The sequence below is a fragment of the Talpa occidentalis genome, unplaced genomic scaffold (genome assembly GCF_014898055.3).
Source record: "Talpa occidentalis isolate TD23 unplaced genomic scaffold, MPIMG_talOcc4v2.1 talOcc4.16, whole genome shotgun sequence".
NCBI classification, from domain to species: Eukaryota; Metazoa; Chordata; class Mammalia; order Eulipotyphla; family Talpidae; genus Talpa; species Talpa occidentalis.
Window position 1 is genome coordinate 58,635,705 of NW_023601653.1, and position 12,024 is coordinate 58,647,728.

Sequence of the window (12,024 nt, forward strand, 5' to 3'; positions counted from 1 at the left end):
TTGGTATTATAAATATTTCAATTTGTTGAATTTTAGTTAATATATTTTAGTTAATAGATCTTCATTGAGTTTTTAGTTAATATACTTTTATAACACACAGTTATAAACTTTCTCACTTTTAATTTGCATTGATTATTTTTCTCAAGTTCATTTATTGTGGGCCACCAAACCAAAATATCATTAGGGTTAAAATGGTAGCATCAAAACCCCTTGCTTTGAGTTGGTTGCTATCTGCATTTAGGTGATACTTATTGCAAGATCTGGAGTAATATTCATTTTAGAGAGCAAATAGAGAAAGATGAACCATGAAAGGATTTAGAGATCACTAAATTTTAAGCCTCATATGAGAATCTCTGGAAACCAATATTTCTTCAACAGATTATATTTTCTACATCATTGCACTTCCTTTATGTTAAGAAGTAATGAGTGAAACTTACCCTTTCTAACCAACTGGCATGAAAAAGAGGTCCTGAATTGAATGAGATCTAAGAAATCATTTCAAGGAATTTCAGAGGAAGTATTTAACACTGAAAAATTGATGGAATGAGATGGTATTTCAAAAGATGCCCTCTTGGATGATGAGCAAAATAACTCAGTAGCTATATTCATATTTTGCTGAAGTAGCTGCGGATTGCTTCACAGTGTTGAAGGGCCACCAAGGAGGCCCCCATTCCAAACATCTGAAAGCTTAGATTCTTCATCTCTTCCACTATAATGATTCCATAACTTTCATTGGTTAACAACATTAATGATTAATTCATATGTACTGTATGGAGAGATTAAGCTTTAACATAAGCGTGCATGACACAATGAGAAACCAAAAACTTTTCATAAGAAAGACAGTAACTTGAGCCTAAGAACATAGGTTTTTAGAGTCAAGCAAGTATTTCTTCTGTCACATTCTAGTGTGAGCTCATGTGCAAGTTACTTTCCCTCTCAAGGCCTCAGTTCCCCCATCTATTAAATGAAGATAATCATAGTTCAGTCTCACAGGTCTTTGAGGATTGAGTAGGTTCTCACAGGATTGAGTAAGATACTATTTATGGAGCACTGAGGCTAGTGAAAGCTTGATTTCAAGTGTTTGGTAAATGTTACCTTACTGAGAATTACAATAATATGTTTAAAATGATTTGTTTTTTTAAGGATTTATTTATTTATGCATACAAGAACTGGGGTATAGGCCAGAAGTGCAGGGGTGGGTGTGAGGGTATTCACCAGAGAAAGTGGGGAACAGAACAGGCAGATGGACTGAAGTACACTGCTGAGGGGAGAAGCGGGCAAGTCAGGAGAGGTCTGCTGCACCATGTGGGTTGCTCCCTGGCTGGCTGGGGATCGAACTCGTGCTGTAGTGGCTGCCGACAGCTTCACAGGCTGCGTCTTAACCCCTTGCGCCACCAGGGAGGCCCTAAAATGTTTTTCAATGTTTAACACTGATTTATGTCTTTGATATCATTGATATTGCTCTCCAGCAAATAGTTCTATAAAACACCACCGCCTGACATGTTATCCTCCAAAAAAGGTATTTATGAAATAGGCTAGTAGAGGGAGAACATAGCAACCACTTCTAGTAAAACCGAATTCATATTTTAGTTACAGCAGTTCTTCATCCTGCCTTTTGTTTTTTTTAAAGAATTATTTTTATTTATGCATACAAGAACTAGGGTACAGGCCAGAGGTGGGGGGGGGTTGGTGAGAGGATTCACCAAAGACAGAGTGGGGGGCAGAACAGGCAGATTTATTGAAATACACTGCTAAAGGGAGTAGCTGGTGAGACAGGAGAGGTCTGCTGCGCCATGTGGGTCACCTCTCCGGTGGCCAGGGATGGAATTCATGCTGAAGTAGCTGCAGATTTCTTCACAGTGCTGAAGGGCCACCAGGGAGGCCCCCATTCTGACTTTTAGTTCTACATCTGGTAGAACTGATTTCATATTGTAGCTGTAGCAGGTAATACCAAATATTTCCTATACTGCAATTTCAATTCAGCAATTTCCAAATTCTAAACATTGCCAGGTAAATATTTTTTATATTCATTTTTATAAATTACAGCGTATGTATTATCTGTACAGGTTTTTCAGAAGAATTTTTGCTATTTTTATGTGAAATGAATTGTCAAGCTCTGTTGCCTAAGGCAAATTTTTACTTCCAAGGTATAATACAAAATATTTCTTAGGCTTTAGATACATTGAAAAATATTTTAACATCCAGAAAAACAAATTAATATGACAACCTGTTGAAGAAGAAAATTAAGACTTTACGGGAATCAAGATAATCTTATAATGTCTATATTAATACATTGTGCTCTGGAAGAGTTGTAAACGGATAGTGGAATTAGAGCTAAATATAGAAAGCTCTGGGTTTTTAATTGTTCCTCAAAGAGTAATTAGGTTGCCATAAAAGCCGAGTTTCACCTGTGGGCAGTGAAATGATATCACTGCTTAAAAAACATACTTTTAAAATAGATCAAGGTGATAAAGAACAGATACAGTAAAGAAGGGGAAATATAAACTACTGAAACAGACACTTGTATTTGAAATAGTCATTTCTAATTATGGAAAAAATTCACTGATATATTCTACCCTTGGAAAACAATCTTATTAACAAAAAATAACAATAAACTATGGATTCTAATAAAAATGCAGATATATTACTTTCAAATTCACACTGTAAATATAACTACTAATAAAAGCACATCTAGGTTACAGACTTTCATTGTGTGCTTTAATAAATAGATGGGAATCATTTGAAATTAGTCAGACCCATTCATATCACACAACGTGTTAAAATCTTTAAGAACAGCTTGGTTAAAAGCCTCAAGCAATCTTGTTTACACTATTAGCAAATCCTTGCTTCATAGATCATACAAAAGTAAATTTCAGCCTAGCGTAGTTCAAATTATCATAAATTCTGAATTATATTCAGCATTTTAAAGCTGGAAGGGACCTCAGAGATCTCCCACTGAAGTCTATAATAATGAGGTTTTCCTGGCCGTTGCATCTAAAATGCACACCGTAGGTATAAACAAATGCTGGGCACCGTTGACTATTTTCAAAAATGTTAAAGATACTGCATTGTTACATAAACGTGATACATATTTTCAAAGTTATCAATTTCACCATATTCGGGAATGCTTTGTCAAGATGATTTAAAATCATTAGCAGTGCACTGAATTGTTTTTGTTATTTGTTGTATCATTTTGTTTTCTTGCCCCACTATGGTCTAAAAATTTTGGAGTAATAGTTGTTATACTAGCAGTTCATATAGACCCAATATACAAAGAACATAGCCAGCAATTTCAAGAAGTTGTAAAAAGTCAAGACAGAATTATTACACAGATCTAAAATCACTAGTGGTGGGAGCCACCATGTGGCTTTCTACACACATGAGAGAAAGCTTCCAATTTCTCTACTGCACTGTGTTCTGCTTACGTATATTTCCTATACTGGGAGGAAATCAAAGCAACCTGGGCATGAACACTGTTGAATTATATGTTCTAATTTCCAACAAACTAGTCCCTTGCCCTCTTCCCTAACAATATGTTCCATTTTTTTAGAGGCTTTTCTGGAATCTTATGGGAAAATTATCAAAATATGTCATCACTTCTCAGAGGGAAAAAAAAAATGGGGCTTTTGTCATTTGGGTACCATCTGCCCAGTCACCCTGCTCCTAATCGAACCTACTTTATTTATCTATGCAATAAATATTTATTGAGCAGCAACCAGGTGTCAGCAGATGCTAAGTTGCCAAGATGAATGTGAAAGAAATGTTAGACACAGTTGTGACCTCCAAGAGTTTCATGTCTGATTATGGAGAAAAACATTTGGTGAAGCAGTTTCAATTCCAGTGCATACCAGCATGCTAGCAGTGCCAGAAGAGTGGCACAAGTATGTTACCAGAAGGGGGAGATGTACACAGACTCTATCAGGAAGGTGCCCTGTGGAAGGTAAATTTAGATCTAGACCTATTGCAATAGGTAGAATTTTCTGAACTGAGGGGAATCTAGACAGGCAGTCTAAGAGTTAAGAAATATCTAAGTGTAGAAAAGTCATAAAATATTGTTTAAAATACAAAATTGATACACTCTCTTCCAAACTAAGATTAATTCAAATTAATAAAATTAAAGATTCACTTTCTCAGTAGTATTAAATACATTTCAACTGCTAAAGCGTCACCTGTGGCTAGCGGCTAGAGTATAGGACAGCACAAATAGTGAACATTTCTATAATTCTTGAAAGTACTATCAGATAGCTCTGTGTAGTTTTCAGTTTATAGCAAGTTCAATCTGAAAGAAGTGGAGGTCTCAGTGTGAAAAGTAACCTCAGATCAGTAAATCTTCACACACACACAGCCAATATATTGCATTTTGTATAGCAAACAAATTCTGCCCAAGTGTAATATTTTAGTGTTATAAATATAATTTTTAGTCATATCGCAAATGCTAGTTATTTTTTGAATGCCAATTTTTTAGAGCTGGAAGACTACTAAGAAGTAATTTAGTTCAAGACATTTATTTTAATATATAAAATACTGAGACCTAGAAAATTTAATTGGCATCCTGACATTCATGCACCTTAATGGCAGCTCCCTATACCTTAATTCCTAGCCCAAAGTTTCTGTTTTACTAAACAATATTAGCTATAATAGCAATTTTAGTGGCCAAAACATCAGAAACAACTCAAACTCTGTTGGAATATTGACTGTCCAAATAATATATGACTCAAATCAGAGTAATTTATAGGTGACTGAAAGTATTTCTAAGTACTTTTATCAATATTTGAAGATGAAAGATCAGATGCAGGGCCTCCCCTGGTGGCACAGCAGTTGAGCACTGGGCTGCAAAGCTGCCCGACCTGCCTGCAGCCTCTGCAGTGCCAGTTTGATCCCCTGCCACCAGCAAGAGTACCACACGGCGCGCAGACCTCTCCTGCGCAGACCTCTCCTGCCACGCCCGCTGCTCCCCTCAGCAGTGTACTTTGGTCCTTCTGCCTGTTTTGCTCCCCGCTCTGGCTCTGGTGAATTCTCTCACCCTCCCGGGCTGACTATACCCAGTGCTTGTATAAATAAATAAATAAATCTTAAAAAAAAAAAAAAAAAAAAGGAAAGAAAGATCAGATGCAAATGGTTGGTCAACACAGACAGAAATCCCTCCCCTCATGGCAGTTTATTGTACTGATGGTGCTTAAAAGCACTGACTCAGTGTTCACAAGGCTTGGATCGCCTTTCCCAAGCCTTGATCATGTGTCTTGCACTGGCTAATTGGACAGTGGAAAGAATGATGCAAGTGGAGGTGTGATGAAGCTCAAGCAAGAAAGGAGATTTATGGACAATGAGGCTCTATCTTGGCTATTCCAGCTGAATATAACCACATAATAAGCTCAGTTCTAACACAAAAAATAGCCATCCGGCTGAGCACAGTCAAGGCAAAGTTGCTTCTCAATTTCTACCCTGTCTTACAAAAAGGTAATAATGTGGTCATGGTAGGCTCCTAGAACTGTTAAAAATCTGTTTACTTTAAAATGCAATTCTAGAGATAACCCAGAATGTTCACTCCATTTTGTTTTTGTTGACCATGTTGCATAGTTTCACAAGAGGGATGAACCTTCTTAATGAGTCTGAACCTTGTAGTGTAGGAGAAATAAAGGTAGTCTGACTCTTCTTTGAACTAAAAAGTGCATTCAGATTTTACTGGCATTTTTTTCTCCATATAACTTTGTTTTATTAGTTGTGTTTTGATATATAATTCAAAACAAAAAATAAAAGGAGAAAATACGTTATTATTTCTATTTTGCCCTTATAAAATGTCTTACCTGATTTATAGAGTGCATACAGCGTTTTTTTTTTTTTTGTTGTTGTTGTTGTTTGTTTGTTTTCAGATTTAATGCAATTTTTAGTCATTTATGAACATGATGAGTTTAGGCAATCCTCCAAAAAGGGTTATGGTGGTCACGCAAATTGAGGAAATACTTTTTATTCTCAGAGATTTATAAAGAATGTTGATGTATTTAAGGCTCTGAGGAAGAAACCAGATTAATTTTGTTCTTAAAAATTATAAGAGTACATCTCTGGTTTATAGTTTCTTGTTGATTTTGATTTTTACTTTATTATAATTAATCTTTTTCCTGGTCCCTTATTTATGTTTTCTAAATTCCTGCTATGAGTGAGACCGTCTAGTATTTTTCTTTTTCTTTCTGGCTTATTTTGCTGAGCATGATCCCTTCCAGCTCCATCAGAGACATATTATGGTGGGGGGGCGGAGAGGGAAGGAGAGAGTAGGGTCAAAATAAGGGGGGTGGGAATTGTATGGGGAATATAACCAAGATGAAAATGCATACATTGTGCAAAAATGAAAAATTATGTAAAAATACATAAAATAAAAAAAGAATTATAAGAGTACAGAAACACTTTCTTGTAGAGTGATTCATAACTATTCAAGAAACAGTTTGTTTTCAGGGACCGTAAAATTATTTAAGCTGAATGGGCCTCTTTGTTACACTCTCTCCAAGTTGTCTTGACTAGCTATGCTTTTAGGGTAAATATTACTCAATATCTGATGGATAGTCATCCACCTATTATGTCATCCTTCTGATAAGTTCTTTCTTCTCTCTGCAATATGACCTCTTTGTCACCAACTCTACTAGGATGACCCTTCCCTCTCAAATGTTTCATTGGTTAACCTCAATGATTCCAAACCTAGCTAATTATCGAAGTTACGAAATCTTTTTGAAGAACAAAACAAAATAGAAAAAAAAACAAACAGGTTTGAGGCAACTCCCACCCTAAGATTCTAAGTCAGCAAAAGTGGTGTGGGAATAGAAAAGCTCTTTTACAACATTTCCCAGCAAAGTCTGAAGGTAAACCAGGGTGGAGAACTAGTCTATCACCAGTCTTTACAGAGCTTGCAAAGAAACATGTTTTGGACCTCAAAGTTTCTCATAAAGAAACTAAAAGATGGAATATGACAACTGAACGCTGTGTATGATTATATCCTTTATGAGTCAGGAGAGAGATGGGCTATGAAGAGCTTACAAGACAAAAGATAAAATGTGTGTATGGATTGTAGATTAGATACTAGTATTTTATCAGTGTTAAGTTTTCTTATTTCAGTAAGAGAGAGAATGTTTGGGATTTTTTCCCCCCTCAGAAACATGCACTAAAGGGGAAGTAATATGATAGCTCCAATGTATTTTCAAATATTTCAAGGAAAATACCCATATTTGTGTAAATGTAGTGAGAGAGAGAAGAGAATGGTAAATGAGGATAACAAATTATTTTTTAATTTGGGTAAATGTATATCTGAGACACATCTACTATTCTAGCAAGTCTTCATAATTTTGAAATTTTTAATAAAATTTATTTTTTACAAAGTTTCACAGAGGCAGAAACTATGGGTACTCAAATTTCTCTCCACAAATGTAATGTCTAGTTATAATATGATTCAGAGTAATCAAAAGAAAAAAATATTTTTTAAAAAAAGCAGTTTGGATTTATTCTCATTCCAACTGGAAATTAAAACAGTAACTTTCAGATATAAATATATTTATGAAGGGTAATTATGAATATTGAGTAATATAGGTTGAAGTACTTGCAAATCTTAAGTAACAAAGATTATTTCCCATTTGATGAAATAAAATCAAATTTAAACATTAAGTACAATTTTCTGAAAATCCATGAGCCACTCATAAACTAGACAAGTAATGGAGCAAATATCTGATTTGGAGTTAAAAGTTGCAAATTCAAATTTATCTATTTATTTATTTATTTGTTTGTTTGTTTGTTTGTTTGTTTTACTAAATGTGTGGTATTGAGGGATTTGCCCCACCTTCCTGAGTAAGTTTCCTAATCTGTAATACAAACCTATTGATAAAACAGATCTTATTCATGAAGAAAACGTGGTAAAAAAGTTATTGCTAAGGTTATTGTTTTTTGGTATACTAGATAGAAACTCTGTCAAACTTAGTTCTTTCAATAATGTAAGTATCATTTTTAGCCATCCCGTAAGTGCCGCTTCTGTACTTTGACCTAACAGAGATTCCATTTCAACTGTGAGGTGAAGAATGAGGCAGGTAACAAGGTAGGGTTGGGAGCTAAAAAGAAACAAATGAAGTAATTTGTGTCTTAGAAAATCATATTTCCAATGCATCATCTAAGGGGACTCCAAATAATTATTATCCAAATAGAAACAGGAAAAAACCATAACATTCTTTTGTGCCATAACTCTTCCATCTTTTGGCTTTTAAATGTGATGTTTTGAGATTGATTTAGACAATTGGTAAGTTACATGTATCACTGCACAATATTGATTTCAAAATTCTTATTTTCATTGTCTTACAGTATTTGCTCATAATGTCTAAAGTTAGCTGGATACATTTTTCTTAACACATTTTTCTTAATAATTCTTAATATTCCTGCTTTATTATTTGGGTACTTGACAGTGTTTAAATTATTATTAATTTCCCAGGCAATTCAAAATTTTGTCAATATGAGTTTTATAGGTCTCTGTTACTGCTTTATATTGAATTTAGTAACGTCGTTCAAATCTGCATATGCAGATCAATTTGTCAAGTTTTCTTCTATCACATCCTTTTTGACTACTTCTATTTCGCTTTTAGCTTCTTCAGGAGCACTAATTAGTCAAATTTTAAAGCTCTATTTTGTCTTATCAACTATCATGTTTTCTTTCATAATTTTCACCTCTTTATCCTCTTCTTGTACTTTCTATGATAGCTTCTCAAGTCAATCCTCCACATCATTGATTCATTGTTCTGTATTATTACTTTAATTCAATATTCTCAGTTCCTTTTAAAATGTGGGATTTAATTTCCCTGTTATACATTTAGTTTTGTGAAATTTTCTTTAGATTATCTCCTTTTTGTATCACACTGTGCTCTTTATTGCCTGCTTTTCTTCCTTCATGAAGTCTTACTCTTCTTGCATTTTATTGAGTACTGCAAACACACTCTGGAATGTTCTCTTGAGTCTTACAGGAAATCAATTTTAGAAACATACTCTTCCTTTGAATCTTCAAGTTGGTAATTCTTTCCATTTATTCAAGAGCATTTTATGTTGCTTATTGCTTTTTTTTCCTCCCCTCTTTACAAATTATGAAGAGTTTCCTAAACTCAGTGAGTGTCAGAATATGGAACGAATAGATTACCCTAAGACACACTGATGAATTAACATCAATAAAATCGTTTCAGATTCACACCTAGACGGAAGTTAATGTTCCCCCTTTCCAATATGATTTTCAGTTTCCAGCGGATAATTTCTCTTTTACTTCCTGTTTGCTCCTGTGAAACTCTGAGATGATGGAGTCAGTTGTCCCACTTCATTGCCTCTACCTAGCTGTGGTAGATGCTGCAGATGCGGAGAAGCAGGTTTTGCCTCCAAAAATTTATGAGATAATCATCAAGACAGATGTCCAAACAAATCTTTACACTATATTTTAATAAATCTTTCTGAAGGGATGCTTAGTGTGAAAAACATCTAAATAGTAGTGTGAAATAGCATCTGATTTTAAGATGCTTGGAATATTATTTTAATCTCAACTTATATTCAAAATTACATTTTAAACATCATTTTCTAGATTGCAGCTTCTTTGTTTAACTTAGATTGTTTCAGTAAATATCAATTGTGAGCAAGACACTCCTTGCCACTGTAAAATTTTTTAGAAAAAAATTTGATTCCTCAAGATTTTTTTTGTCTAGTAAGTGTTCTAGTCTGTTCAGACTGCTGTAATAAAAAGCCACAGACTAAATGGCATAGAAACAACAGCTATTTATTTCTCAGACTGAACGTCCAAGTTCATGGTACCAGTATGCGCATGACTGAATAAGGATCCTCTTCCTGGATCATAGCTGGTATCTTCTTGGCGTGTCCTCCTCACATGATGTAAAGTCTCTTTTTTAAGAGTACTAATTTCATTCATGACCTTCATGACCTAATCACCTCCCAAAGGCCCCACCTCCTAATACCATTACATTGTTTGAGTTCAACGTGTTGGTGGGACATAAACATTTAGACCATAGCAAGTAGGAAACACAGAATAACTACAATTAATTTTCAGTAAAGTACACCAAGTATTATAGAAATACAGTAGTAGAGATTAAGTACAACAATAATCTTTCTTTGAAGAGTCCAAAATTGAGCTGTATCACATTGAATATTATAACAATTGATATTATTGAGACGCTTCCTTATGCTAATCACTACAGCCTACAGTGTGCCCTGTAATTTGTATTTAATCTTAGAAAATGGAAATATTTTTCTCTTTGCATTGTCTATATCATTTCAGTGGATCTAACAAAAATGGAATGACCTATATTTGAAACGTTACTTATCCTTACACCCTTTCTTAGGGGTGGGAGCAAATTAGGCAATCCAGTATTAAGAGAAAGACAGGGGAGACCATGCTGTGCATTGAAGTTAGTTGAGCAGAGTACACTGTCTGTCCACCTGACTCATGGCCACATAAAGATGTAAACATTCCAAGCAGTACACAGATGCATAAATAGTTCCAGTATTGTAAATTGTTGTCCTCTTTTGGAATGTACACATACATCTTACCTCTAAGAGAACTCAACCAAGATAGACATATTAAATTTGCTTCTGAAATATGAAAATGTGGGTCCTCCCTGGTGGCACAAGGAATTAAGCTCCACACTATAAAGTAGTCCACAGCCGCTGCAGCACGAGTTCAATCCCTGGCCCACCAGGGAGAAACCCACATGGCGGGGCAGACCTCTCCTGTCTTACCCGCTGCTCCCCTCAACAGTGTATTTCAGTCAGTCTGCCTGTTCTGTTCCCCACTCTGTCTCTGGTGGATCCTCTCACCCCCCACATCTCTGGCCTGTACCCCAGCTCTTGTATGCATAAATAAATAAATCTTTTAAAAATATATGAAAATGTGTCAGATGTTTTTCACATAATAAATATTATTGTTTAAAAAAAATCTCCCAATGAAGTTGAAGAGGTACTAGCAATGGCCAAAACTGGTTGGCTCAGATTACTAAATGATTTTAAATCTTCAGAAAAGTTTTCTTTTAGGAGTGACTGATAATTCTGTTCAATATGTGGATAAATTTGAAACAGAAGGGTCCAATTGTGAAGGTGAAATTTCATCTAGGACTGTAAACTTTATTAGACTTGGAGGTGAGGCTGAAGGCTAATCGCTTCATTTGTTATTACATAAGAACAAAGTCTTGTGATACCTAAACAGGTAAAAAAATTAGCAAATATTTTGGAAAATCATTTTGAATATTGACAACATTTGAAAGTTTAATTTTGTCATGTAGCATAATTTAAGCTGATAACAGACTACTTTTGTGTTTTGAGTCAGAAAAATTTTTATCAAATCTACAGGGTTCTGTTTGTTTTTTTCTTTTTTATAAACTGAAGAAAAGCATTGCATGTTAAAATATCACTTGTGATCCACTGTATATCTTTCTACTTTAATATTCATTTCTATTTCCTTCTAAAGGCATCATTTGTTCTTTTTAAAAATATTACCGAATAGGAAAAAATAATCATGAATTAAAGATAGCTGTGGCTGCTTAATAGTTAAGTAAATTGAGAGAGGACACTTAAAATACTAACTTTTTTCTCCAGCTGCTTGAAGGAACATGGGGATGGCGTGTATAACACTTTGTTCGGAAAGTGATTTTGTTTTAAAATGTTGAAAATTTTCTTTAAAATAAGTACAAAACTGCATAATATTTATTTTGTTTTAAATTCTACTGAAAGTAACCTCTGATAAATTATAAAAATAATCTTGGCGCCTCCTCTTGGTTTATTCTTTTCATCTTATTGAGATATTGAAAATGAGACTATTTGGTTTCACTTTCTGCTTCCTTTGAATTAGAAGTAGGCTTTTTTGCCATTTCAATTCTAGAAGGGAACTAACACCATTCATCTCTTTAAGGATTATTCTCCCCACAATTTGCTTAAAAAAATGTTAAAATAAAACAACTATTGTAAAACTCATCCTATTCTTATCAAGTTAGATTCAGAGATTTTTACATTTAGTGATAA